This window comes from Eschrichtius robustus, chromosome 15, assembly GCF_028021215.1.
Source record: "Eschrichtius robustus isolate mEscRob2 chromosome 15, mEscRob2.pri, whole genome shotgun sequence".
Classification (NCBI taxonomy): Eukaryota; Metazoa; Chordata; class Mammalia; order Artiodactyla; family Eschrichtiidae; genus Eschrichtius; species Eschrichtius robustus.
The window spans coordinates 39,777,694-39,783,331 of NC_090838.1; the positions used below are offsets into that span (position 1 = coordinate 39,777,694).

The 5,638-nt window shown below is 50.1% G+C and overlaps 1 non-coding gene across 1 annotated transcript; it reads right to left on the minus strand.

The window, feature by feature from the left end:
• Positions 1-5,192: 5,192 nt before the first annotated feature.
• On the minus strand, positions 5,193-5,265 carry TRNAK-UUU (transfer RNA lysine (anticodon UUU)). The gene has a single exon. It is a non-coding gene; the product is annotated as a tRNA-Lys (tRNA).
• Between the last annotated feature and the right edge of the window lie 373 nt (positions 5,266-5,638).

The window sequence follows — 5,638 nt, forward strand, 5'->3', positions numbered from 1 at the left end:
AGAGCGGTTTGGGAGCCCAGCCTGTGGACTCGGTTCTGGAGACTGAATCCTTGGTGTGACAGCCCAGCATGATTGTGGTTTGACCCCAAAGCCTACCGCCACCCTGGCTGTGGGCCCATCCCTCCCAGAAGCCCTGTCTAGGTGACTTGTGGGGTGAGGCTTCATCAGCAGGCCCACCCTTGATGGAACCGTCTGCCAGGACTGCTCTATCTCTTTGAGGCTGGGCTTCTGAGCTTCTGACAAACCACAAAGCTGCTGGACCTTTGTGCCCTCCCACCCCCTCCCCACCCCCAGCCCCTTGTGGTACCAGTGAGGCCCGCTATTTCTGCCTTTAGCTTTGCCATAAACAGCCCCATGCAAGGGTTCTATTGTCAGTCATCTATCTGTGTGGTAGTATAAGTGGAAATCACGGTATCTCCTTTCTCCCTGGTTATTTATACTTCAAGTCATATTGTGCAGAAAAAGTTTCTGTCAGCAAAAGAATAGTAATCCTCCTCATTTCTATTCATCACGCCTCCAATGGTAGACATAATTTTTCTCATATGTCATCTTTTGGGCATGGAGTATTATAACCCTGTTTTACTTGCATCCCTGTGGAGGGCTCATTTGCTTATGTGGCAGCTCTGGCAGGCCCAGGCAGTATTGGCATATCTTTGTACAGGGATCAGGGGTCCCTGTGGCCTTTGGAGTTGGCAGGGGGGAAAACAGCCCCAAGATGGAGGAAAGAGATCGCCCCCTCCATCCACCAGGATGTTGACAAGGTAGAGAAGAAATTCCTTATGAGGTTGCAAAGACTTAAGGCACTTGCACTGGACCTTGGAATTCTGTGGGGAGAGGTACTTTTGGGTATGACACTGTGTAGTGCCATGTGAGTACCCTTTGATATGCATTGTCCCTGGTTCCTTGAGCGAGAGAGCTATGGGAAAAAGAGACAGCCGGGCCTGCTCTTGGGGACATTACTAGGGGCTGTAACACTGGTAGAGAGAGAACTTCTACCTTCCAGAAGAGCTGAAAATGGGACGTGTGTGAAAGTGATACAGCAGAGTGACGTCGCCAGTGGGCGTGCGAGAGGAGCATGTCAGGGTCCTTCCCACTCAACATGGAGAGTCAGGAGGTAGAAGGGATAAGGGTCACCTCTGATGGCCGCAACAGGACAATTTTTATGACCACCAAAGAGAACACATCAGCCCCTCAGGTCCCTGTTCGGGGAAGAGAGGGTCTGTGGGGCTGGGATCTGGTGCCGATTCTGCTGGGAGGGGCCATGGAGCCGAGCCCAGCTGTGCTTCCGGTGCTCTTCTTGCCCATTTTGGCCACTGGCCTCTGCTGGCATGACCCAGGGAGGCAGAGTCCACCTTCCAATGAAGAACTGGGCCCGGGTGCAGGTGTGTGCGGGAAAGGGTCTACCAGCAGGCTGGGGGTGCTCACATCTGCACGTTCTCAAAGGCCTGGCCCTTGAGCTGCTCCGGGGAGATAACCTCTGAGCCCTTGGAAGATCCTGCCTGATAGCAGTGTCTTTGCACACCTGGAAACTCGAGCCACGCTACATAGTTGACACTAACAGTGTGATTCATGGTGATCACCTGGGCCCTGGGCAGTGCTGTGTTGGTTTGCTCTCTGGAGGGGCTGAAGGCTGAGTAGCTAAGGTCAGTCCGTGGGTGCTCCCTGCCTGCGTGACTGACCCTCATGAAAACCCTGGACACCAATACTCAGGTGAGCGGCCCTTGTTGGCAAATACTTCGTACATGTTGGCACACATCAGTACTGGGAGAATTAAGTGCTGTTCATGTGGTTCTGCTGGGAGAGGACGCCTGGGTGCTTGCACCTGGTTTCTCCTGGATTCTTGCTGATTTTAATCTGTATCCTTTCACTGTAATAACCCACAACTGTGAGTAGAGTAGCTTGTCTGAGTTCTGTGAGTCCTTCTAGTGAATCATTGGACCTGAGGGTGGTCTTGGGGACCCCTGAGAAAAGGAGCCGGGGTCTGAGCCTCATGTTTGTTTCCAAAGTCCTACAGCAGGTAGTCTTGCCAATTTTCAGCACCAAGATGCTGGTGGAGGAGCATTGTTTTTTCTTCAAGTGGTACCGTTGGTGAAGCTGGGGAAGAGATGCCTGAAATCTCAACCCAGAGGCAGCTGCTGACTTGCCTGGGGGTTGCACCTTTTCTTGAATGTCTCAGGTGGTGTGCTGGTCACTTCATTTTCAGTGAGCAGCAAGTAAGCACTGGTGGGGACTGGGCCCTGACACGGGCACTGGGGCACATGGGGTCAGGGGTTGATGATGGAGAAATGGGGAGTAAAGAGATTTTATACTTAACAATTGTGCTGTTTCCAAGCTATGTCTCTTTTTATTTTCACAAGCTCCCTAAGAGATATGAGCTAACATTTTAAACTCCACTTTGTGGTTGAGAAAAGCAATCCCCAACAAGGCTGTGACTTGTCCAAGTAAACAGTAAAAGGGGGGACAATTTGGCCTTGTTCTTGGGGGAGATCATGAGCTCCTGGAGCAGATGAGGACATACACTCAACCATGATGAGAACAACTACAGATGAACAAGTGCGTACCGGTCAGGATAAGCAATGTGAAGCTGCAGTAACAAACAATCCCCACATTTCAGTGGCTTGACATTTCAGAGCTGTATTTCTTGTTCATACAAAGTCTACTGTGGATCTGGATGACTCTCTGGGCAACTGTCTGGGGGACTCTCCAGGTGGGCTGGGGTCACCTGGGGTTAGACCTTGAAGGCCTTGAAGTGAGAAATGTTAGAAGAGAGGGAACCTGTAAGCAGCGGAGGAGAGCATCCCCTTGGGGGTATGGGTCAAGGCCATGTTCTCCCTGGCTATGGCTTGACATCATGGAAAAAGCAGAGGCTCTCTGCCAGAGGCGCCAGCAGATGTGCTTCTGGTCCAGGCTTTTCCCACATACAGCCAAGAGACTCTGGCCAAGTCACTTCTCTCCACCTAGGCTCCTCATCTGTAACACAGGAGGGTCAGACTAAACCATGGTGGGCTATGCAGGCATCTGTAGTTTGGGAGGATTTCTTGGATCTCCCTTCCAGAAGAGAGGTGGCCAACTCAGGCTGGAATCTGGCCTCATCCACAAGCTGCTTGCCTGTGTGGCTCTAAGCAGTTTCCCCAGTGTGCAGTGGGTGAGCTGGAGCAGGCAATAAGATGGCAGTGATACTCGTCTTGCTCCTTCTGTTGTCAGATGGCTTATTCCACCACTGCCTCTAAGGGGGCACTGAAGTTGGTGGCAAATCTCTCTGGAGTTTCTGCATCAGGAGTGAAGCTCCTCTATTGCATCAATGATGGAGCAGCGGGTGTGAGCCCAGCCTGGAGTCCGCGGGCGGGCCCCACAGTCACGGTGCAGAGAGGATGGGGCGCTCACTGCGTGAGGCTGTGGGAGGAGTGAGGGGGTCTTGCTGCCTTCAGGAAAAGGGGTTGAGGGGGACTGTAACATCCAGGAGAAGGCTGCACCCTAAGACATATCCGGGCCAGAAAGCTTGACTCTGCCTCCAGCATTTTTGCATCATTTTCATTAACTGGTTTAGGATGAATAAAATTGCAATAGTAACACTTTTTTTTCCACTTTCTATTATTTCGATTTTTAACCAATGAAAAAGAAAATTCCTTGTTAGGGAGAGTGGGGTGAGAATTGGAGGGCTGGGGAGGGGCAGACCTTCCAAGTTTCTGGAACAGAGATGCCCCTGGCTTTCTAGCCAGGAGGAATCTCCCTCCCGCCACCCTCTTGCCCCAAGCTCTGGATGCTCAGAAGAGAATCTGGGGAAGTTGGAACATGGAAGAGAGAGACAGATTGAGAGATTTCCTGCGAATGTTGGGGTGTTTGGTTAATAGAATTAGAAGCCGGGCTGGCAGAGACCCTGTCACATAAACATTAAGTCAACACAGGAGACTGAGCATTTGTTAGAAATGTTACAGGGGATGGCTGGAAATTTGTTTTTTAAGGGAAGGAGTGTTAGGGCTTCTATTCAGTTTCAGTTCTCTGAAGCCTGAGTCAGCAAGGTTGATCCATGATGCCATCAAATGACCTTTTCTGTGGCCTTTGTCGGATCAGTAGAGCTCCCATCTCCATATGCCAGGAGCCAGGGCTTTTCCCTCCCTCTGCTCCATCAGAACCTGGTCTCAGGAGAGGCTCCATTGTCAGTCATTTACACTTTAGTGTGAAATGTTATTGTACTCACTCTCGTGGAGCGAGTCTGCAGTCCAAGACTGAACTTTCCTATGAAAGTGGCTATCGAGTCTGCATTCCAAGACTGAACTTTCCTATGAAAGTGGCTATTGCTGTAAAAGGCATTTCAACCCTCAAAGAACAGGGAATGAGTTAATTTGGGGTAAAGAGACAGTGTTAGCCCAAATCTTTTCGGTTGCAGGATAACCTAACTCAGCCCACAGGCAAAGGGGGAAATTACAGGTTAACACCGGTAAAGAAAGGCTGAGGAAGCTCCCAGATTTGGAGGAAGAACTGCAGGCACTAGGCCTCAGGGAGCACAGCTGGGCTCAGGCAGGCGGCTAGGCCAGCCTCTGCTTCCTCTGCACGGTGGCTTCCCTCTCCCCTCCTGTAGGCAGACCCTCCATGTGGCAGAGGAGGCGGTTGATCGCTGGCTGGCAGCCCCTGCCAGCAGGATGTGGCAGACAGGCATTCAGCATCTATTCCACCCTCCTCGTAGCAGGCTGTCCTGTACTGCAGAGGCTAGAAGGCTGAAAACTACACTTCCCAGACTCTCTTGCAGCTACCATTCTGGATGAGATTCCAAATGTTAGATGCACCTGCACAAGATTGGAGGTAGAGCCCATGCTACTGCTGCTTTCTGTTGGCAAGCGGGTGTATCTGGTTTTTGGGGAGTGGCTTCTTGATCATGGTGGCCTTCATGAAAAGGGCTGCTTCCTGGTCATAAGAGAGATAGCACCACCCTGTGGGTGTGTCTCTCCTGAGAGTTGGTCCTGAGAGCCCAACCTAGAGTCTTTTCAGCTTTCCCAGTGATGGGCCATTTAACAGCCCAGGTTAAATTAAAAAATGAAGCCCATCAGAGGCCAAAAGTAGAGTGCTGAGTGAAAAAGTTTTCTGCCAAGAAGGAAACCTGATCCAGGACAGGGTCTAGGAAGGCCGTTAAGGCCGTTTCAATGAGAATCTTTTTTTTGTTTCCTGGCTGTGCCCTGCGGCTTGTGGGATCTTAGTTCCCCAACCAGGGATGGAACCTGGGCCCACAGCAGTAAAAGCACCGAGTCTTAACCACTGGACCACCGGGGAATTCCCTGGATGAGGTTCTTGAGGAGGAGAATTGGTGAAGGTCTTTTAAAACCAGAAGACTGCTGTAATGCACAGCATGGTGACTACAGTTAATAATACTATATTTCATAGCGGAAAGTTGCTGAGAGAGTAGATCTTAAAAGTTCTCATCACAAGAAAAAAAATCTTGTAACTTTGTATGGTGACAGCTGGTAATGAGAATTATCATGGTGATCATTTTGCAGTATATACAAATATCAAATTATTATGTTATACACCTGAAATTAATATGTTATATGTCAATTATACCTCAGTTTAAAAAAAAAGGCTGCAAATTCCCTCTCTGTCCCATAGTAGGAAAGCGAAATCTCTGAGTGATATTGGCTGGATTTGT